Source organism: Mandrillus leucophaeus, unplaced genomic scaffold, assembly GCF_000951045.1.
Source record: "Mandrillus leucophaeus isolate KB7577 unplaced genomic scaffold, Mleu.le_1.0 Scaffold226, whole genome shotgun sequence".
NCBI classification, from domain to species: Eukaryota; Metazoa; Chordata; class Mammalia; order Primates; family Cercopithecidae; genus Mandrillus; species Mandrillus leucophaeus.
In genome coordinates this window covers 3,990,230-4,014,742 of record NW_012102321.1, presented here as the reverse complement: position 1 = coordinate 4,014,742, position 24,513 = coordinate 3,990,230, and the positions used below count along the sequence as shown (strand labels likewise).

Sequence of the window (24,513 nt, the reverse complement as noted above, 5' to 3'; positions counted from 1 at the left end):
AAAAAAAAAAAAAAAAAGATAGAAAATACCTGTTTAGCACAAAAAAAGACTAATGGATAGATGAATTGAGAGACATAACTGATATGAATATAGCAAACAAATAGAAAAATGTCCGAAATAAGTTTTTTATCAATTACTATGTTACGTATATATAGATTAGACTCTTCAATTAAAAAAATAAGTAAAATGGATAAAAATTTATGATTCAACTTTATACTTTCTACAAGAGGCTTGGATACACAAATCGTTGGAAAATGAAAAGCTAGAAAGATATATTGCATGTAAATAGTATCCAAAAGAGAGCTGGAGTAGCTATAGTAACATTGAAAAAAAAGAAACAAAAATCGTTATGAGAGACAAAGAAAGACATTATACAATGATAAAAGTATCAAGGAGCAGAAGAATTATAAACATACATACACTTAACAGATTCCCAAATGCAGGAAGAAAAATGGACAGAATTGAAGAAAGAAACAGGTGGTTCAAATATAAAGTTGGAGACTTTAGCATTTCACCATTGAGTATGATGTTAGCTATGAGTTTGTCATATATGGTCTTTATTATGTTAAGGTAATTCCTTTCTATACCTAATTTGTTAAGAGTGTTTATATGAAATGGTGTTGAATTTTGTCAATTTTTTTTTTGCATCTACAGATATGATTATATAATTTTTGTCTTTCATTTGTTAATGTGGCATATAATGTTATTGATTTGTATATATGTAATCATTTTTGCATTCCAGGGGCAAACCCCACTTGGGGGTGTTGGTGTATGATCTTTTTAATGTGCTGTTAAATTTGGTTTTGCTAGTATTTTGTCGAGAATTTTTCCATCTATGGTCATCGGGAATTGACTTCTAATTTTCATTTATTTTAGTGTCCTTATCTGGCTTTGGTGTGAAGGTAATTCTGGCCTTTTGAAATCAGTTTGGAAGCATCCTTTCTTCAATTTTCTGAAAAAGCATGAGAAGGATTGGCATTGCTTTTTTTTAAATGCTTCATAATATGCACCTCTGAAGCCATCTGTTCTTCGGCTTTTGTTTGTTGAGAAGTTTTTGATTATTGCTTCAATCTTAGTGATTATTGGTTTGTTCATATTTTCTATTTCTTCATAATTCCATCTTGGTATGTTGTATGTTTCTAGCTCTTTATTCAGTTTTTCTAGGTTATTCAATTTTTTGATGTATAGTAGTATTTCATAGTAGTCTCTCATGATCCTTTCTGTTTAGAAAACTACTTTTGTCTTTTTGGCTTCTATTTTATTTCATTTCATTTATTTCTACTCTAATATTCATTGTTTTCTTCCTTGTGGAAACTATGAGGTTAATTTATTCTTTCTCTAGTTCCTTGAGGTGGTTATTTGAGATATTTCTTTTTTTAATATAGGTGTTCATCACCATAAACTTCCCTCTTAGAGTTGCATTTGCTGCCTTACATAAGCTTTGGTATGTTGTTTTCCTTTTTGTTTGTCTCAAGGCATTTTTTTGATTTCTCTTTTAATGTACTCTGTGACCCATTGGTTGTTCAAGAGTGCAGTAATTTCCATGTAATTTGTACAGTTTTCAAGTTTTTTTGTTACTGATTTTTAATTTTATATTATTCTTGTAAAATATATTTGATATAATTTCAGTCTTTTAAATTATATTTTGAGACTTGTCTTGTGGTCTAATATAAGATCTATCCTGGAGAATGTTCTATGTGTGCTTGAGAAGAATGTATATTTTGCAACTCTTGAATGCAGTATTCTGTATATATGCTAGTTACATTTACTCTGAAGTGTACTTCAAATCTGCTGTTTTCCTATTGATATTCTGTCTGAATAACCTATTCATTATTGAAAGTGGAGTTGTGAAATTACTTACTATTATTGTACTGCTATCTTTGTCTCCTTTAAGTTCTGTTAATGTTTACTTTATATATTTAAGTGCTTCAGTGTTTGGTGCATGGGTATTTACAACTGTATATCCTCTTGAATTTATCATTACAAACTAACTTTTTTTTTTTTTTTTCCTTTTGTGACAGATTTTGACTGGAAATCTATTTTGTCTAATGTAACTGTGCTTACCTCTGTTCATTTTTGGTTGCCATTTCCATGAAATAACTTTGTCCATCCCTTTACTTTTAGTCTATGTGTGTCCTTAAAGGTAAAGTGAGTATCTCATAGGAGCAGATAGTTCGATCTTGTTTTTACTCAGTCACTCTTTCTTTTGATTGAATAATTTAATCCCTTAACATTTAAAGTAATTATTGATAGGTAAGTATTGATAGGTAATGCCATTTTGTTAATTATTTTCTGACTGTTTTGTAGTTCTTTTGTTCCTTTCTTCCACTCTTGCCTGGTTCCTTTGCAATTTGTTAATTTTTGGTAATGTTATGCTTTGATTTCTTTCTCTTTTGTGTCTCTACTAGAGGTTATTTTGTGGTTATCACAAGGCTTACCTAAAATATATTATAATAGTCTATTTTAAGCTGATAACAACTTAACTTTAGTTGTATTTGAAATCTAAATTTTTATTTTCCCCACTCCACATTGTATGTTATTGATGTCATACTTTACATATTTTTATTATATATTGTATAATAATGAACAAATTCTTGGTTGTTATTTATATTTTTTCTTTTAGCTTTTATATTAGAATTAAATGTGATTTATGTGCCGTAATTACAATATTAGGGCATTTAACATTTTAGCATATGTTTAATTTTACAGATGAGTTTTATACTTTTATGTTTTTATGTTGTTACCTAGCATATGTCTTAGCCTGTTCAGGCTGCTATTATAAAATACCTTAAAATGGTTAGTTTATAAACAAGGAAAGTGTTTTTCTCCCAGTTCTAAAGCCTGGGAATCACTGGCAGATTTGGTGTTTAGTGAATGCCTACTATCTGCTTCATAGATGATGCCTCTAGCTCTGTCTTCACATGGCAGAAGGAACAAACAACTTTCTTCAGGCTTCTTTTTATAAGGGAACAGATCTTATTTATGAGGGTTTTTCCCTTATGACTTAATCACCTCCTCTTAACACTATCATATTGGGGGCCAATATCTTTTAATACACTTACATTAGGATACATATGGATTTTTTGAGGGGAGGTGGGGGTACAAATATTCAGTTCATAGCAGATTTCATTTATTACAACTTGGAGAACTTTCTTTAGCATTTCTTATAAGTTAGGTCTAGTGGAGATGAACTCCTTCAGCATTTTTGGGGGGTGAGGGGTGGTCTGGGAATGTCTTCATTTCTGAAGGGCAGCTTTGTATTGGGTATAGTATTCTTGGGTATAAGGTTGTTCCCCCCTACCCCCAACCCCAGCACTTTGGATTTATTTTCCCACTCCCTTCTGGCCTGCGAAGCTTCTGTTGAGAAATATACTGATAGCCTAATAGGAATTGCCTTGCAATATGATAAGTCACTTTTTCCTTGATGTTTTAAAAATTCTCTCTTTGTTTTTGACTTTTGACAATTAGTTTATTGTATGCTTCAGTGTAATCTTCTTTGGTTTGATCTTCCTTGGGATTCTTTGAGTTTCATATATCTGAATGTCTATATCCCACCCAAGATTTGATATGTTTTTAGTCATTATTTTAAAAAATAAGCCTTCTGCCCTTTTCTATATCCCCTTTTCTTCTAGAATTTCTATAATTCATATGTTTGTTCACTTGACGTTGTCATGTAAGTCTTGTATGCTTTCTTCACTTTTTCATTCTTTTTTCTTTCTTATTCCTCCACATGAATAATTTTAATTATCTGTCTTGAAGTTCATTAATTCTTTCTTTTACATGATTGAGCCTCCTGTTGAAACTCTTTCCAGTTTTTCTCTCCTGTCATTGTATTTTTATCTCCAGAATTTGTTTTGTTCTTTTTTTAATGGTTTAGTTTCTATTTTTATTAATCTTCTCATTTTGTTCATACATTGTTTTTCTGATTTCATTTAGTGTTCCATCTGTGTTCTCTTGTATCTCATTGAGATCCCCAATGTGATTCCTCTAACTCTTTTTCAGGCAACTCATAGAACTTCATTTTCTCTGGTTAGTTACTGGAACTTTCTTGTGGTGGTATCATGATTCTTTATTTTCCACGTAGTCTTGTATTGGTGTGTCCTTTTTGATGGAGCAAATGTCTCTTCCAGTCATTATAGACTCATTTGGCTGATTGTAGTCTAGATTGAGTATCCACAGACTATGGTTTATGGGCCTAATCTGGCCTGCAAACTGTTTTTGTATGGCCCAAAATGTATAATTTTTTTGTTACTTTTTAAAAAGGTTGAGGAAGAGGAAGAAGAATAAAGAGGAGGAGGAAGAAGAGCAATGAAGACTATTTGCGGCTTGCAATCCCTAAAATACTACCTGAGTAGTTACAGAAAATGTTTGTGATCCCTGTTCTGGGTCTTGGTCCTTACATCTAAACTGTTGACTTTTGAAGTCAACAATGAATATAGGGGTGCTCAGTAAGGTCTCTCCACTCTGGGTGGGTTGGAACTCCAGTATTTCCCAGTACTCAATGACTTCTGGTGTCACCATGCAGGTTTTTCCCTCTGTAACAGCCGCTCTGTAATAGGCCTCATGGATTTTCACCTTGTGCACGTTCAGTCCAGCCCTTGTGTATAAACTGAAGGAGAGCCACCTTTCAGATCTTGAGGCCCTAACATCTGTGTAGTTTGTTCATCTTTTATAGCCTGTCCCACAAATTTCAGCTAGCTCAGCTACCATAAATCTCTGCCTTCTGAGCAGTAAGACCTTTATTATGCTTTGACTCTACCTCTCTTCACCGTAGTAAAACAGAGCTGGTGTGAACAAATATTCAACTCAAATGTTTTCCTTCTCTCCAGGCTCACTGTTTTGCTCTATCTGTTGTTCATGCCTGTAATTCCCTCATATGTTTTGTCCAGTTTTGTAGTTATTTAGGATGAAATGGTAAGTCCAATTTTAGTTATCTGAACGTGTCCTAAAGAGAAAGATTAGGCCTTTACTTTTAATATTCATTCAAGTATGAGAGATGAAATTTTGGACTTACAAGAATCACACAGCTGGGATTAATATCTTCTTCTAACACACATACACACATATAAAGTAGGAAGCCTTAAAAATGCTATAACCTCAGTGAAATTATACTGTGAAAAAACAATCTTCTCAGGAGCATTGGAAGATGACAAAGTCATCTTTATGTGTCTGCCTGGCTTTTGGGTGAAAAAGAGTCTTTCTTGATATATTGTTAGCATAGGCCTTAAAATCATAGGGGTAATGTTTTGAATTTACATTAGGTTCTTGTCCTGAGAGATATCCAATTAAGAAATTAACACAAAATTCAGTCCCATGTGGGTAATATTCTGAGGATGACTGACAGAATCAAATATAAAATCATTCTTGAGGAATAAATTCTCAACCTTGGGTATACTGTATTTTCACATACAGAGGTCTACTGAAGATTAAATAAAACCTTATATGATACATGAGGAAATAATCTACCATATGAAGCATTAGCAGCTACAACAAACATCAGGGAATTATATTGTTAACAATTTTGAGTTACTGAAGAGTTTGAGAGATACATCTAAAATGATTAAATTAATAGAAAAATAAAAAAAGCATAGAACAAGACTCTATGAAAGGAAAAGACCAAACAGTTTAAAAAAGGAATTAGTTAAAGCTTACAAATAAATAGTTACATAAGATAACACTTAATACTTTGGTAAATAAAAAGATCCTGCCTAGTTGAACAGACAACTAGTGAAATACAAAAAGGCAAATGGACATTCAGTGGGATAGAAAAAATTTTGAAATTCTGGTCAGGCACAGTGGCTCATGCCTTGTAATCCCAGCCGTAGGAGGCTGAGGCATGAGAATTGCTTGAACTTGGGAGGTGGAAGTTGCAGTGAGCCCAGATCATGCCATTGCACTCCAGTCTGGGCTACAGAGCAAGACTCTGTCTCAAGAAAAAAAAAAGAGAAGAAAAGTTGGAAAATCTGAAAGAAAGGTCAAGAAGTATAGAGAAGTGAATGTTCAGTTAAAAATGATCTATGTAATATTTCTGAAAGATACTAAAATCAGAATAAGTAAATTTAAAAATGATAAATGCACAGCAAATAAGGAATTGGGTAGAAGATGATTAATGAAGAGAAATAATAAATAAAATAAGATGAAATGAATGTTAACTAATTTAGTATATATGAGAAAGTCAAAGTGTAACTAATGCAACTGGAGTAAATAAAAAACAAGGATGCTGTTCGTACCACAGTAACTCAGAAAGTCTTTGGAATTGGAGGCATCAGGTACATCTGAAGACTGAGGATGGTGCAGGCTGAAACCAGGATTTTGAAAAGTCACTATGAGTAACACTCCAGCTCTTTTCTCCAGCTGACAAGACAATGCTCCCCACAACTCCCTAGCAGAGGACTAGAAAGGTATTCGTTGAAAAGTTTGTAACAGAGAAAGTCAGAACTCAGGAATACAAAGTGTAGCTTAGGTTAGGTATGAGATTTGTACAGAGCATATGGGTATTAAGTGAAAGTCTATAAAGTGAATGATGAGGTTTCCACCTCAGCTACCTAAGCACTGACAGTTGGGCAACTACAATATTTGAAAATACAGCTTATGTGCATAGTGCATATGTGCACTAGCCCTCAGCTGTTTGGTCAATAGAGAGTACTGGATATACCTCTGGTTACTTGTCTCCTAATAACCTCAACTGTTTTAGCCTCTCCTGAAATTAGAGTTGAGCTTTAGCACATCCTCCAACATGGTAGGAGTCACAGCAACTCCAGCACCCAGGTCCAATCCAACTGGACTCACAGAGGCTCTTCATAAAGGCTCCATAAATCGGTCTATTTCTTCCATTTTCTGCCTGATGATTGTTAGTAGAGCAGGATATTTCTAGGGATGAGACAGTTGGGCAGCTGACAAGAGTTGTATTCAATTTATACGTTGAACAAAAGGTAAGCATTGGTGAACATAAGGAAAAGAAAAATAAAGTTTTATGAACAAAACTACTATAAATTTTGTTTTATTATTTTGGATAAGTTCCAGAAGTGGTATTTCTGGGTCATAAGATAGATGTATGTTTACTTTTATCATAAATGGCTCAGTGTTTTGGTTGAACCATTTAATATTCCCTCTACAATGTATGAGAGTTCTGAGTTGCCATTATTGGGTGTTATCTGTCTTTATTTACCAGTTTTATGGTGTATGCTTTTATTTCATGATGATTTCAGCTGCATTTTCTTGAGGCCTAATGAGATTGAACTCTTTATCGTATTTATTGGGCATTTGTACATCCTCCTTTGTGATGTGTCAGTTAAAATCTTTTACTTATTTCTTATTTGAGAGTTTTCTTTTTAATAAATTTGTGTTATTTTAAAAATTTTAAATTTATTACTCTTTTATTGTTTGTTTTAACTTTTAAGTTCAGGGGTACGTGTGCGTGTTTGTTATACAGATAAACTTGTCTTGTGGGGTTTGTTGTACAGATTATTTCGTCACTCAGGTATTAAGCCTAGTACCCATTAGTTACTTTTCCGAATCCTGTCCCTCCTCCCAATCTCCACCCTATGATAGGCCCCTTTATGTGTCCGTGTGTTCTTATCATTTAGCTCCCACTTATAAGAGAAAACATGTGGTATTTGGTTTTCTATTCCTCTGTTTGTTTGCTAAGGATAATGGCCTCCAGCTCCATCCATGTCTCTGCAAAGAACAGGATCTTATTCTTTTTATGACTGCATAGTATTCCATGGTGTATATCTACCACATTTTATTTATCCAGTATCATTGATGGGCATTTAGGGTGATTCCATTTCTTTGCTATTGTGAATACTGCTGCAATAAACATATGCATGCAAGTGTCTTTATAATAGAATAATTTATATTCCTTTGGTTATACATCCACTAATGGGATTGCTAGGTCAAATGGTATTTCTGTTTTTAGGTCTTTGAGGAATTGCCACACTGTCTTCTACAATGGCTGAAGTAATTTACATGCCCACCAGCAATGTATGAGTCCCCTTTTCTCTACCACTTTGCCAGCATCTCTTATTTTTTTGACTTTTTAGTAACTGCCAATCTGACTGGTGTGAGATGGTATCTCATTGAGGTTTTCATTTTGATTTCTCTAATGATTAGTAATGTTGAGCTTTTTTTTCCATATGATTGTTCATTACATATAAAAGTATCTGATTTTGTCCTTTGCCCACTTTTTAATGTTTTTTTCTTATAAATTTAAGTTCTTTATAGATGCTAGATATTAGACCTTTGTCAGATGCATAGTTTTCAAAGTTTTTTTCCCATTCTGTAGGTTGTCTGTTCACTCTCTTGGTAGTTTCCTTTGCTGTGCAGGAGTTCTTTAGTTTAATTAGATCCCATTTGTCAATTTTTGGTTTTGTTGCAGTTGCTTTTGGCATCTTCATCGTGAAATCTTTTCCTGTTCCTGTGTCCAGACTGGTAGTGCCTAGGTTGTCTTCAAGGGTGTTTATAGTTTTGGGTTTTACATTTAAGTCTTTAGTTCATCTTGAGTTAATTTTTATATATAGTATAACAAAGGGGTTCAGTTCCAGCCTTCTGCGTATGGCTAGCCAGTTATTCTAGCACCAGTTATTGAATAGGGAATAGTTACCTCATTGCTTGTTTTTGTCAAGTTTGTTAAAGATCGGATAGCCATAGGTGTGCAGCCTTATTTCTGGGTTCTCTATTTTGTTCCATTGGTTTATGTGTTTGTTCTTGGTTTTGTTTACTGTAGCCTGTAGTGGCCATGCTGTTTTATTTACTGTAGACTTGTAGTAGAGTTTGAAGTTGAGTAGTGTGATGCTCCCAGCTTCGTGCTTTTTGCTTAGGATTGCCTTGGCTATTCAGGCTCTTTTTTTGGTTCCATAGAATTTAAAAATAGTTTGCTAGTTCTGTGAAGAATCACAATGGTTGTTTAATAGACATAGCATTGAATCTATAAATTGCTTTGGGCAGTAAGGCCATTTTTATAATATTGATTCTTTCCATTAGCATGGAATGTTTTTTCATTTGTTTGTGTAATCTGTGATTTCTTTGAGCAGTGTTTTGTAGTTCTTGTTGTAGAGATCTTCCCCTCCCTTGTTAGCTGTATTCTTAGGTATTTTATTCTTTTTGTGGCAATTATGAATGGGACTGCATTTCTGATTTGGCTCTTGGCTTGACTGTTGGTGGTGTATAGGGCTGCTAGTGATTTTTGCACATTGATTGTGTATCCTGAGACTTTGCTGAGGTTATTTATCAGCTGGAGGAGCTTTTAGGCCGAGACTGAGGTTTTCTAGATATAGAATCATGTCGTTTACAAAGATAGTTTGACTTCCTCTCTTCCTATTTGAATACTGTTTATTTCTTTCTCTTGTCTGCTTGTGCTGGTCAGGACTTCCAATACTATTATTACTCTTCTTTAACTTTTATTTTAGGTTCAGGGGTACATGTGCAGGTTTGGTATATAGGCAAATTGCATGTCATGGGGGTTTGGTGTACAGATTATTTCATCACCCATGGAATCAGCATAGTACCCGATAGGTAATTTTTTAATCTTCACCTCTTCCCATCCTGCACTCTCAAGTAAGCCCTGGTGTCTGTTATTGCCTTCTTTGTGTCCATATGTACTCAAAGTTTAACTCCCACTTATAAATGAGAACATGTGTTCTTTGGTGTTCTGTTCCTGTGTTAGTTCACTTAGGATAATGGCTTCCAGCTCCATCAATATTGCTGTATGAGATATGATCTCCTTCTATTATTGCTGCACACTATTTCATGGTGTATATGTACCCCTTTTTCTTTATCCAGTCTACCATTGATAGGCATTTAGATTGATTCCGTATCTTTCCTCTTGTGAATAGTGCTGTGACGAACATATGTGTGCATGTGTCTTTATGGTAGAACAATTTATATTCCCTTAGGTATATATCTAATAATGGGATTGCTGCAACAAATGATAATCCTTTTTTAAGTTCTTTGTGAAATCACCACATTGCTTTCCACAATGGCTGAACTAACTTACACTTTCACCAACAATGTATAAGTGTTCCCTTTTCTCTACAACCTCGCCACCATCTGTTATTTTTTGACTTTTTGATAGTAGCCATTCTGACTCATTTGAGATGGTATCTCACTATGGTTTTGATACGTGTTTCTCTAATTATTAGTGATATTGAGCATTTTCTCATATACTTGTTGGCCAAGTGTATGTCTTCTTTGGAAAAGTTCCTGTTCATGTCCTTTGCCCACTTTTTAATGAGGTTGTTGGATTTTTGCTTTGCAAATTTAAGTTCCTTATAGATTCTGGATATTAGACCTTTGTCAGATGCATAGTTTGCAAAAATTTTCTCCCATTCTGTAGATTGTCTGTTCACTCTGTTGATAATTTCTTTTGCTGTGCAGAAGTTCTTTAGTTTAATTAGATCCCATTTGTCAATTTTTGGTTTTGTCGCAATTCCTTTTGGTGTGTTTGTAATAAAATCTTTGCTGGGTCCTATATTGAGAATGGTACTTTGTGATTATGTTTCAGGATTTGGATAGTTTTATATTTTCCATCTTAATTAAAGATTAAGTCTTTAATCCTTCTTGAGTTGATTTTTTATATGGTGTAAGGAAGAGGTCCAATTCCCAGCATCACTTATTGAATAGGAAGTCCTTTCCCCATTTCTCATTTTTGTCAGTTTTGTCAAAGATCAGATGGTTGTAGATGTGCAGCCTCATTTCTGGGCTCTCTATTCTGTTCCATTTGTCTGCGGTTCCATTTTTGTACCATACCATTCTGTTTTGGTTAGTGTAACCTTGTATAGTTTGAAGTCAGGTAATGTGATACCTCCAACTTTATTCTTTTTGCTTAGGATTGCCTTGGCTATTCAGGTTCTTTCTTGGTTTCATATGAATTTTAAAATAGGTTTTTCTAATTCTGTAAAGAATGTCATTGGTAGTTTGATAGGAATAGCATTGGATCTGTAAATTGCTTGGCAGTGTGGCCATTTTAACAATATTTATTCTTCCTATCCATGAGAATGGCATGTTTTTCCATTTGTTTATGTCCTCTCTGATTTCTTGGATCTGTGTTTTTAAATTCTCATTATAGAGGTCTTTTGCCACCTTTTAAAGCTTTATTTCTAGGCATTTTATTCTTTTTGTAGCTATTGTGAATGGCATTGCATTATTGACTTAGCTCTTAGCTTGAATGTTGCTGGTGTACAGAAATATAGTGGTTTTTCCACATTTATTTTGTATCCTGAAACTTTGCTGGAGTTGTTTATCAGATCAAAGAGCTTTCAGGCAGAGATTATGGGGATTTCTAGGTATAGAATCATATCTTCTACCGAAACGGATAGTTTGATTTCCTCTCTTCCCATTTGGAGGCCTTTTATTTCCTTCCCTTGCCTGATTGTTCTACCTAGGCCTTTCAGTACTATGCTGAATAGGGGAGGTGGGAGTGGGAATCTTTATCTTGTTCTAATTTTCAAGGGGAATGCTTCCAGCTTTTGCCCATTCAATATGATGTTGGCTGTGTGTTTTTCACGGATGGCTCTTATTATTTTGAAGTATGTTCCTTCATTGCCCAGTTTTCTGAGGGTTTTTAACATGAAGAGATGCTGAATTTTATTGAAACCTTTCCTGCATCTACTGAGATTATATGTTTCTTTTTTTAGATCTGTTTATGTGGTAAATCACATTTGTTAATTTGCATGTATCAAACCTACCTTGTATCCCAGAGGTAAAACCTACTTGATCATATTGGATAAGGTTTTTGATGTCCTGCTGAATTTTGTTTGCTAGTATTTTGTTGAGGATTTTTTCCACCTATTTTCATCAAGGATATTGACGTAAAGTTTTCTTTTTGTTATTTCTCTACCAGACTTTATTATCAGTATGATTCTGGCCTCAAAGAATGAGTTAGGGAGGAGTCCCTTCTCCTCAGTTTTTTGGAATAGTTTCAGTAGGAATGGTACAAGCTCTTCCTTATGCATCTGGTAGAATTTGGCTGTCAATCCTTCTGGTCCTGGGCTTTTTCTGGTTGGTAGGCTTTTTATTGCAGATTCAATTTTGGAACTCTTTAATCTGTTCATGCATTCAATTTCTTCCTGGTTCAATCTTGGGAGGTTGTTTGTTTCTAGGAATTTATCATTTTTTCGCCTAGATTGTCTAGCTTGTATACATAGAGATGTTAGATTCTGAGGGTTTTTGTATTTCTGTGGGGTCAGTGGTAACCTCCCTTTTGTCATTTCTGATGGTATTTATTTGGATATTCTCTCTCTCTCTTTTTTTTTTATTAGTCTAGCTAGCAGTCTATCAGTCATTAATTCTTGTAAAGAACCAACACCTGGATTCACTGATCTTTTTTATGGTTTGTTGTGTCTCAGTTTCCTTAAGTTCAGTTCTGATTTTGGTTATTTCTTGTCTTCTGCTAGCTTTGGGGTTGGTTTGCTCTTGTTTCTCTAGTTCCTTTAGTTATTATGTTCTTAATTTGAGATCTTTCTAACTTTTTGATGTGGGCATTTAGTGTTATAAACTTTCTCTTAACAATGCTTTAGTTGTGTCCCAGAGATTCTGTATTGTATTTTCATTCTCATTAGTTTCATAGAATTTCTTGATTTCTGCCTTAATTTCATTATTAACCCAAAAGTCATTCAGGAGCAGGTTTTTAAATTTCCATGTAATTTTATGGTTTTTAGCAATTTTCTTAGCATTGATTTCTATTTTTGTTGTGCTGTTGTCTGAGAGTGTGATTGGTATGATTTTGTTTTTTATGAATTTGCTGAGGATTGTTTTATGCCCAATTGTGTGATTGATTTTAGAGTATGTGCCATGTGCAGATGAGAAGAAAGTATTTTGCGTGGAGAATTCTGTAGATGTCTATTAGGTCCACTTGGTCAAGTGTTAAGTTCAGGTCCTGAATAATTCTGCTAGTTTTCTTACTCGATGATCTGTCTAATATTGTCATTGGGGTGTTCAAGTCTCCCACTATTATTGTGTGGTTATCTAAATTTCATCATAGGTATCTAAGAACTTGCTTTATGAATATGGGTGCTCCTGTGTTGGGTGCATGTATGTTAAGGATAGTTAGGTCTTCTTGTTGAATTGAGCCCTTTACCATTATGTAATGTCCTTCTTTGTCTTTTTTTTTTTTTTTTTTTTTTTAACACTGTTGGTTTACAGTCTGTTTTGTCTGAAATTAGAATAGTAACCTCTGCTTTTTTTCTGTTTTCCTTTTGTTTGGTGGATTTTTCTCCACCCCTTTACTTGGAGACTGTGTATGTCACTGCATGTAAGATGGGTCTCTGGAAGACAGCATACCCTTGGGTCTTGCTTCTTTATTCAACTTGCCAGTCTATGCCTTTTAATTGAGTTAGCCCATTTATATTCAAGGTTAGTGTTGATATGTGTGGATTTGATCTTGTCATCAAGTTTTTAGCTTTTTATTATGCAGATTTGTTTCTGTGATTGCTTTATAGTGTCACTAGTCTATGTAGTCAAGTGTGTTTTTGTAGTGGCTGGTAGTGATGTTTACTTTCCATATTTAACACTGCCTTCAAGATCTCTTTCTCTTGTAAGGTAGGTCTGATGATAACAAATTCCCTCAGCATTTGCTTGTCTGAAAAGGATCTTATTTCTCCTTTGTTTATGAAGCTTAGTTGGGCTGAATATGAAATTATTGGCTGGAAATTCTTTTCTTTAAGGATGCTGAATATGAGCCCCCATCTCTTCTGGATTATAGGATCTGCTTAAAAATCTGCTGTTAGCCTAATAGGGTTCTCTTTGTAGATGACCTGCCTCTTTTCTCTAGCTGCCTGTAACATTTTTTTTTTTTTAATCATTTTGACCTTGGGGAATCTGATGACTATTTGTCTTGAGGATGGTATTCTTATGTAGTATTTCACAGGGCTAGTATTTCACAGGGCTAGTATTTCACAGGGGTTCTCTGCATTTCCTTTGAATGTTGGCCTCTCTAGCGAGGTTGGGGAAATTTTCATTGACAATATTCTGAAATATATTTTCCAAGTTACTTGCTTTCTCTCCCTCTCTTTCAGGGATGCCAGTGAGTCATAGATTTGGTCTCTTCACATAATCCTATATTTCTCAGAGATTTTATTCAGTCTTCATTTATTTATTTTTGACTAATTTCAGAGACTATCTTCATACTCTGAGACTCTTTCCTCAGCTTGGTCTATTCTACTGTTAATACTTGGGATTGTATTCTGAAATTCTTTATGTGAGCTTTCCATTTCCAGATCTATTAGATTAGTTTAGTTCCTTTTTTATTTTTTATTTTTTTTTTAGACAGAGTCTTACTCTGTCATCCAGGCTGGAGTATAGTGGCATGATCTTGGTTCACTGCAACCTCTGCCTCTTGGGTTCAAGTGCTTTTCCTGCCTCAGTCTCCCAAGTAGCTGGGATTACAGGCACATGCCATCATGTCTGGCTAATTTTTAGTATTTTTAGTGGAAATGGGGTTTTGCCGTTTTGGCCAGGCTTGTCTCAAACTCCTGACCTCAAGTGATCTGCCCACCTTGGCCTCCCAAAGTACTGGGATTACAGGTGTGAGCCACCATTCCTGGCCTGGTTATTTCTTAAAATGGCCATATTTCATCTTTCATCTCCTGTATTATTTTATTATATTTCTTATAATCCTTGGATATGATTTTGATTTTCTATTGAATATCAGTGATCTTTGATATGGTTTGGATTTGTGTTTCTGCCCAAATTGCATGTCAAATTGTAATCTCCAATGATGGAGACAGGGCCTGGTGGGATGTGATTGGATCATGGGGGCAGACCTCTCCCTTGCTGTTCTTGTTAGAGTCAGTGAGTTCTCATGAGATCTCTGGTTGTTTAAAAGTGTATAGCACCTCCCCCTTCACTCTCTTGTTTCTGTTCTGGCCATGAAAGATGTGCCAGCTTCTCCTTCACCTTCCACCATGATTGTTACTTGCTTGAGGTCTCCACAGAAGCAGAAGCCTGAACATTCTGCAAAATCATGAGCCAATTAAACCTGTTGTCATTATAAATTACCCAGTTTCTGGAATTTCTTTATAGCAGTGTGAGAACAGACTAATACAGCAAATTAGTACTGGGAAGTGAGGCATTGCTATAAAGATACCTGAAAATGTGGAAGCAGCTTTGGAACTGGGTAAGGGGCAGAGGTTTGAGGAGTTTGGAGGGCAGGAAGATAAGGGGAAGTTTGAAACTTGCTGGAAACTTTTGAAATTGTTCTGACCAAAATCCTGATAGTGATATGGACAATGAAGTCCAAGCTGAGGTGGTCTCATATGGAGATGAGGAACTTATTGGGAAATAAAGTAAAGGTCACGCCTTCTATGCTCTAGCAAAGAGACTGGTGGCATTGTGCCCCTGCTCCAGGGATCTGTGGAACTTTGAACCTGAGAGAGATGATGTAGGTATCTGGTGGAAGAAATTTCTAAACAGCAAAACCTTCAAAAGTAACCTGGCTGCTTCTAACAGCTTATGCTCCTATGCATGAGCAAATAGATGATCTGCAACTGGAAATTAAAAGGGAAGCAGAGCATAAAAATTTGGAAAATTTGCAGCCTGACCATGTGGTAGAAAATAAAATCTCACATTATGGGGAGGAATGTAAAGAGGAGTGGAATGTTAATAGTCACAACAATGAGGAAAATGCCTCGAAGGCATTTCAGACACCTTCGTGGCAGCCCCTCCAATCACAGGCCCAGAGGCCTAGGAGGAAAGAATGGTTTCATGGACCCAGCACAGGGCCCTGCTCCCCTATGCACCTTGGGACACTGATTCTTGCATCCCAGCCATTCCAGCTCCAGCATGGCTAAAAGGGCCCCAGCTACATATCAGGACACAGCCTGTGGTATTCAGCCTGTGGGTGCACAGAGGGCAAGGACTGAGGCTTGGGAGCCTCCCTCTAGATTTCAGAGGAGGTTTTTCAAAGTAAGAAGAACATGAGATTTTGGAGAAGCTGGGGCAGAATGATATGGATTGGATTTGTGTCTCTGTCTAAATCTCATGTCAAATTGTAATCTGTAATGTTGGAGGTGGGGCCTAGTGCGATGTGATTGGATCATGGGGGCAGACTTCCCCTTTGCTGTTCATGTGACAGTGAGTGAGTTCTCACAAAATCTGGTTGTTTAAAAGTGTATAGCCCCTCCCCCTTTATTCTCTTTATCCTGCTTCAGCCATGTAACATGTGCCAGCTTCACCTTTACCTCCCACCATGATTATAAGTTTTCTGAGGCCTCCACAGAAGCAGAAGCCTGTGCAGCCTGTGGACCATGAGCCAATTAAACCTCTTTTCTTTGTAATTTACCCAGTTTCAGGTATTTCTTTATAGCAATGTGAGAACAGATTTGTACAATCTTCATTCCTATTCATATTCTGAATTATTTTTCTATCATTTCAGCTATTTCAGCCTGGTTAAGAATCATTGCTGGGAAACTAGTGTGGTTGTTTGGAGGTAAGAAGACACTCTGGTTTTTTGAGTTGCCGGAGTTATTGTGCTGATTCTTTCTCATCTTTGTGGGCTGATGTTCCTTCAGTCTTTGAAGTTGGTGCCATTTGAATAGGCTTTCCACTCCCTCGTTTTATCCTTTTGGATGTTTTAGGGGCTTTGATTTTGGTCTAAGATGAGTGCAGTCAATTGGCTGAAGATTAGGGGGACAAATATCAGTTCAGGACTCCTATGCTGTGTGCTCTAATTCTGGGGGTCTGCCAGCTTTGTTTTCTGGACCATTGAGGTTAGAAACCTGCTGTGCTGGAGTGGCCAAGATGTTTATAGACCTCTGGTAACAACACTATGATGGGTGGTGCCAGCCAAGGCACTTCATCAGGTGGTGGCAGCAGGATTCATGGTCATTTCCATGTTCTAGCAGCAGCAACAGCAGCAGCAGCAGCAGCAGCAGCACAGCACATGCTTATTGACTGAGGTGGGGCACTGACCAGTGCAAGCATGCCATTCTCCATGCAGGCATACACTGCCTTTGGTTTTAAATGTGTTTCCTGGATTCTAGAATGTCCTGGAGCCCTCCCTGTAGATCTCCCAGTGCCTGTAAGTAACAAGACAACAGAAGCTATGGCTTAGCCCTGTGGGCCTCATTAAACATAGGATATGGAACAGTGAAGATGTGCTTGAGCTTAGCAGGCAGAAGCAAGAATTCCCTTTTTATTAATGAGTTGTAGGAATTTTTTATATTAACTAGATAACAGTCTGTCAAATACCAGTTTTACAAATATTTTCTTCCACCTCATGGCTTGCCTATTTTTTTAATGTTTTCTGAATGAGCAGAAATTTTCAATTTTGATGAAGCCTAAGTTGTCATTTTCTTTCTTTTTATGGTTATTGATTACTGTGTCCAGTCTAAGAAAGCTTTTCTTACTCCCAAGTTACAATGATATTGTCTTATTAGTTTTAGTTTTCACTTTTGGGAGTAGGAGTTATTATAAATTAATGTTTATGTATTGTGTGAAGTCAGGGTCAAAGTTTTTTCATATATTCATATCTAGTGTTTCATCATTTGTTAAGTAGAGATTCCTTACCATGTTAGGTTACTTTGATTTTTACCAAAAATTAAATGACCATGCAAGTGTGGGTATATTTCTGATTTATATTCTGCCCCATGATAAAATCATCAATTTACTGACTCTTATGGCAGGAACACCACCTTCCTTCATTACAAGAGCTTTATAATTCTGAAATCATGGTAAAAATTCTGTAACTTAATTCTTTTTTCAATATTGGCTTTGGATTTTCAGGTCTTGCATTTCCATATACATGTTAGGATGAGATTAATAGTTTCTACAAATAAGTCTGTTGGGATCACTATTGGAATTGCTTTCAAATAATTTGAGAAGAATTGTGGAGATTAGTTTGCCAATAATTGACATCTTAAAAATATTAGTTTTATAATCAATGAACATGGTATATCTTTTCTCTTACATTTAAATTTTTTCTACGATGTTTGCAATTTTCATTTTACAGGTATTATGTTAAACTTATTAAGTATTTTGTGATTTTTGATGACATTGGAAGTAGAGTTGTTTTTAATTAAATTTTATAATTTACTAAGTAAAATACAATTAATTTTGTATATTATTTTTGCATTCTACAATTTTACTAAGTGCAGTTATGAGTTATATTAAATGGTTTGCAAATGTATTAGAATTTTCTGTGTTAACAATCATGTCTCTGGGCATAGTGGCTCATGCCTGTCATCCCAGTACTTCAGAAGGCCAAGGTAGGTGGATCTCTTTATGTCAGGAGTTCAAGACCAGCCTGGCCAACATGGCAAAACCTTGTCTCTATAAAAGTACAAAAATTAGCTGGGGGAGGTGGTGTGCACCTGTAATCTCAGCTACTCAGGTCTCTGAGGCAGGAGAATTGCCTGAATCTGGGAGGCAGAGGTTGCAGTGAGCTGAGATCATGCCTCTGCATTCCAGCCTGGGTGACAGAGTGACACTCTATCTCAAAACAACAACAACAGTCATGTCATTTGCAATAAGACAGCTTTACTTCTTTTTAAATTTTTGAGCCTTTTATTTATTTCTTTTTCTTCACCTGCCCTGGCCATGACCTAAGTTGAATAGGAACAGTGAGAGTGGGCATCCTTGCCTTGTTTGTATCTAATGGGAAAAGTGTTTAATCGTCATTAAGTATGATCACAATTTTTCATTTTTATCAAAACCATTGATCATCTTAATGAATTCTCTTCAATTCTTCATTTTATTAGATTCAAAAATACGACTTACCTTTTAAAATTTGTCAAATGTTTTGGGGGGAGAATTGGAAGATATTTGCCAGAGGATACAAAGTTTCATTTAGAAAAGATGAATAAGTTCTGGAGATATGCTGTGCAGCATGGTGTCTATAATAATAATAATAATATATTGTATAGTTGAAAATTCCGGAAGTAGTAAATCTTAAATATTCTTATTACACAAAACAAAGTATGTGAGATGATAAAGATATTAACTAGCTTGATTTAACCATTTCATAATGTATACACATCTCAAAACATCACATTGTACACCATAAAGATATATAATTTTTATTTATCAATTAACAGCTTTATAAAGTTGAGAAAAATAAAAACAAACAGACAAGCCTGAAAGTGCGTGTACCCAAAAACAAATTAAAGAAACTCAAAAAAGAGAAATTTAGTCAAGTGTTTTCTGTGCATCTATTGATGTAATAAAATAGCTTTTCTCAACCATTTTGTTAATGTGTTGAATGACATTTATTTTTAAATGTTATACTTACATTGCACTCTTAGAATACATACCACTATATCATAATGCAATATCCTATTTACATACAACCGGACCCATTTTAGTTAACATTTTTGTTTAGAGTGTCTACATTTTGTTCTTGAAAGATATTGTTCCCTCTTTCTATGTAATGTTTTATTCAGGTTTTGCTATTAGTTTTATTCTGGCCTCATAAAATTAATTGGAAAGTGATTTCTTTTTTTTTCAAAGAGGTTGTGTACATTTGGTTTTATTTCCTCCTCAGATGTCTGATAGATTCATCAGTAGAACCACCTGGGCCTAGAGTTTTCTGTGTGAAGAAGTTTTTGATAATAAATTCAATTTCTTTACCAGCAGGTATATGGGTCTTCCAATTTTCTGTTTTATCTTGTGTCAGTTTAATAAGTGTTTATTTTGGGAAGTTTATTTCATTTAAGCTGTAGAATTTTTTAGCATGAAGCTGCTTATAATATTACCCTCTTATATGTTTAAATGTTTGTACAACCTTTAATGAAAACCTCCTTTTTGTTCCTGATATTGGTAATTTGTGTTATCTCTCTCTCTCTCTCTCTTTTTTTTTTTTTTGCACGATGTAGTCAAGACCAGACAATTTTGCTGGTCTTTTCTAACACTAACTTTGACCTTGTAATTTTTTTCCTATTGTTAATTTTCTATTCTGTATTCTCATTTTTATTTCCTTCTATCATAAACTTATTAGCATGTGTCTTATCTTTACAGTGGTAAAGGTTAGGAATAGACCTCAATTTTTAAAGTAAGAATTAAATGATAACATGTTTTCTGGTGCACAGTAATAAATAGATGGTATTCATTGTAATTATTATGAACACTTTCCTGATACTTCCTGTGAGGGTTTCTATAAATTTCTAGTTAAAAGTAATTGATATAAAGTATTGTTATTGGTATTTATGTGGGGGAAATTTTAACCAGATAGAGATCAACAGGTTAATATTTTACAGTTTTTACTGGATAAAGTTATAAATATTTGTAAGGCTGCATTCCCTTCAAAATGGAAAAAACAGGTACTGTTGTTACTTGGGTGAGGCAATCTTCTCCTAAAGTGTAGATCAGTTGCTTACCATCTGGTGAGGGCATTTTTGTAAACCTGTGCTGACCTCAGCATCCCAGTCCCATTTATTACATTGAGTGAGATCAGCCTAGGGTCGAAAAGAGGTAGGAGTGTATAGAACCTGGTATCTATGATGACCTTGAATAAGAGAAAAAAAAATTATAAAAATGAGAAAGTCAGGTATGGAAAGGTAGAATGAAATTATTTCTTGTTGAGATCTAGCAATATGACTTGACCATGTTAGGTACTTCATGTATTCTTTGCTATTCCTAACATTATGTGATATAGATTATTATATCCATTTTAGAGTTGAGTATATCCAAGGTTATAGTCAGCTGTACAATGAGATATGAAAGCCCATTTCTTAGCACTACATAAAGTCTGTACACAGCCCCCAAAGTAGATAGCCATAGACCATTGCCAGCATTGGTATGGTGTCAAATGGTAGTGTCAACTGGAGTATGGATTAAGCAAGCATGTTAACACTCATCTTCAATCCCAGGATTTAAAATATCCTCTGATGTGAAGTGGGATAAAAGCTCTTTAGAACTTCAAATAAGGTGGGTTTTTTGTTTGTTTGTTTGCTTGTTTTGGTGGGGTAAGTTGGTAGCAGGAGGGTTGTATATAATAAAACAACTGTAGACTTTTCAGTTTGTGTTTTGTTGGAAGGTAATGAGGCCTACAGAATTGAAAACATCTCCAGAAAAGTAAAAGTTGACCTTGCTTTGTGCACTGGATGCATTAAGTTGAATATAAAGCTACTATTTGTATATAGGATCTCTTGACATAATTGTGAAGCTTTACTCCCATTAGGAAAACACATGCACTGAAATTCAGGGTCTTGAATACAAGACCCAATAAAAACAACTCTTAAGCATCCTAACATGCACTTCAAAGGAGCATTTTGTCTCTGTCAATATGTAGTCTACAGTGCATTTAATTTTCTGAGGAAATCCCTGTGAGCATTTTGCTAAATGGGTAATCAATCTACCTGATCTTGCCCAGTTCAATTAAAGCACAGCTACAAGAGCACAGACAGTCCTTCCCACAGTGAAAGTGGCAAACAAGGTTAGCAAATGGAGGCTTGGGGCCCAGCTGGAACATGCCCCCTTATCCCATTGTCCTCAGGCGCATGGAAGGCAGGAAAATGGCGAAGGACAGCCAGTTGGCCACTTTCTCACATGCTGAGTCTTCTTTTGTTTTTCATTACATGCTGTTTTTCTCGTTACAAGCTGACTCCTCCCTTGGCTTTGTCTATTTCTTTCCCTCATTCTTCTTTCTTCTCCTCTTCCTCCTCTTTCATCTCCTTTTTCTACTTCCTCTTCCTCTCTTTCTCTCTCTTTTCTTTATTTTATATGCTGCCTTTTGTTGCTTTGATGAGAGTTCTCAATAAACAAATTCAATATTTATTGGCTATGTTGCTTATAACACAGTAATAAGCATGGTAATCTAGAACCCATTACCAAAGATTTTGGAAGCCAGATATACTTCTGAGAGGGGCTTTTTCAGACTCCCTTTTTTGAGAGACAGAATGAGCCATAGCTATCTTTCATTCTTTCAACAAATAATTTATTTACTATCAAATACTGTTCCAGGTTATGAATATAGCAGTAAAAGAAAAGAAAAGAAATACATGCCTACAAAGGTTTCATACTTGGCAGGGAATGGAGAGACATATGTAATTTAAAAAGTAAATTATATAGTATATTGAAGGTGGTAAGCACTGGGGAGAAAAATAGAGGAGGGCAAGGAGGATGCGAATCCTGTAAGGTTGCAGTTTAAGAAGGGGTTTCAGGGTTGGCCTTGCTGAAGTGGTAACATTTGAGCAAAACCTAATGGAAGAGAAGATGAAGGAGTAAGTTGTATTTCTCTCTGGGAGGCTATCCAGAGGAAATAGCAAGTGCAAATGCCCCAAGGTGGGAGCACTCTTGGAGTATTTGAGAAACACAAGGAGTAGAGCATTTAGGGCTGAATTTTCCAGTAAAATTGCTATTTAACTTTCATGTGTAGTTTTTCAGGTATTTAATTATCATTTGTTGGTGTATACTAAAGACAGAGTAGTTAATTCCAAAGGGACTCCTAGAGGAATTCATACAAGATCAGAAGGTGCACAGATTGCTAGACCCAAAAGGAGAATTTAACAGGTTGTTGGAATATCATAAAAGGTTCAGGGAGGTGAAAATACCTGACTGATATGAGCATTTTATCAAATGCGTGCACATCAGCTCATTCAAAAGGCTGCTACAAGAACACATACCTCCAGTGAATAAAATGCAGGCACACCAGTAGACTTAGAATGAAGAACACATCTACTATATTTCAGCACTTATTTGTTCTCTTCCTTCTCGAGCTTTACTCTCAGCAAATGCCTCCAGCCTTACTGAGAACATCATGGCCATCTGATCTTAGCTTCCTCACCTTTACCTCCACCCATGCTTGTCCCTAAGGCCTTTCTTTCTTCTCATAAGCTCCCTCTTTCTAACTAAGCCCCAGCCTTCTTTAGCATTCCTCCCAAACTTCTCTCCATAGAAGCTGTGAATTTTCCCATTTGATTACATCATTTTTTTCCTGCTTTCCAATGAGAGCAGGAGGGTTTTTGTTTGTTGCTTCTCTTACTCATTATTGGATACTCACAAAGCTGGTACTTCCTGGTACCAAGTAAGCATCTCATAAATATTTGTAAGTGGAATGAATGGTAGTTCTCTTTTACTTTCAGACAAAAATAATCCCCTTTACTGTGTTTCTAGAGGTAGTGAGAGATGCGTGGATGGGACGTTCTCCTTCATTTCTCCGCCTCTCTCCTAACCCCTCCTTTCCCATTTTCCTAAAGAGCTGGTCCTCCCAAAGCTCTAAACCTTAGAATTTTACATATGTCAAAGTTACCCATTTCTTCTCTTTCTCAATCAAAAGCCCCATTCCCTCAACAGAGAACATTTCCCTGGGAAAGAAGGAGGTAAATAATCTAGTTGAAGTAATTGATTTTGATGTCCCAATAATTACATCAGAGCCCTCTTGGAGAGTATCGGAATCTTCAAAAGAGGGAGAAACCTTGTTCCTCTCCATATTTTCATTTTGAAAACCTCAGGAAAAAAAACTATCAGTGAATTATAAAAGAAATCATTTAGTTTGGGAAAATTATTACCTGTTTTTCTTTATGAGAGACAGTCCCTTGGGATTTTTTGTAAATCTGTCCTTTGTCCCTTCAAACCTTTTAAGTGCTCCGTCTCTGGGTCTCATTATGGTTATTTTCAAACACCAATTTTGAGCTGTCTCTCTTGCAGCTGAGGCATCTCTGAGTGACATTTCCTATCAGGCCTGGAAGTGCATCTGACCTAACTCTGATTGTCCCACATCAGTGCTATGAGGGTCCAGCCAGTTTCTGTGATTGTAGGGTAGAAGGCAATCCCAGCCAATGGGTTAGCTCTATTTCATTCAGCAGGCTCTTCAGCTAAAAATCGCTTATTTTAAAGGGCCACTCAAGGGGCAAAGACGATGAGGACAAAAGTGTAGTTTGGCAAATCAGCAATCCTATTGAAAACCATTTCCAGTGGTTTTGGAATCAGGGGAAGACATGCTGTGTGGCAGGGCTTGACATGCCCGAAGCAACTGTAGTGACTCTCTAAATAGTAAAAAATTTTAGAAAATAAGGCTGGGTGGGCAGGAAATGTAGACACTTTCAAGTTACTTTTACTTCTCTGGTTTTCTTGCCAGATTGATTTCTTTCATTAGGAGAAGTTACTTCCATCTACATACCATTCTAGCCTCAGGAGGTAAGAGACTGATTTAGTGGTCTTAATTTAGAAGTGTCCTGAATTTTCAGGAATTTATTCTTTAATATTTGAATGCCCATATGTGACACTTGGATTAATCGACTTGATTTGGGTATAAGTCTTTTGTGAGTTAATGCCGCAAATTGAGTCGGAAACATAATTTTGAATTAGCGGTGCCATCATCTTGGACATCAAGGCTAGAAGTAAGTGATTAGAAAACTCTTTTCAGCACAAGCCCCAGTTAAAGGCCCATAGTCACTTCTTGTTTCCTGTTTTCTCTGGCTTAACCTCTTTAGCTTCACATTCAGGACCCTGAACCAAAGGTTTCCTCCTCTTTTCTTAATCTCTGGCCAGTGCCCTCAGTAGAAGCGTTATTGCTCCTTCCCTACCCCCAGGAAGGAGGTATGGAAGAGTGCAGAAATTTTCATAGTCATAGTTACTTGGGAG

General features: G+C 35.8%; 1 long non-coding RNA gene across 1 annotated transcript in view; it reads left to right on the top strand.

The window, feature by feature from the left end:
* Positions 1-24,513, top strand: part of LOC105540732 — a 216,576-nt gene that overhangs the window by 47,579 nt on the left and 144,484 nt on the right. Inside the window, exon 4 of the long non-coding RNA XR_001006249.1 lies at positions 16,370-16,423. This is a non-coding gene — a long non-coding RNA (uncharacterized LOC105540732). The remainder of the gene's footprint in view (positions 1-16,369; positions 16,424-24,513) is intronic.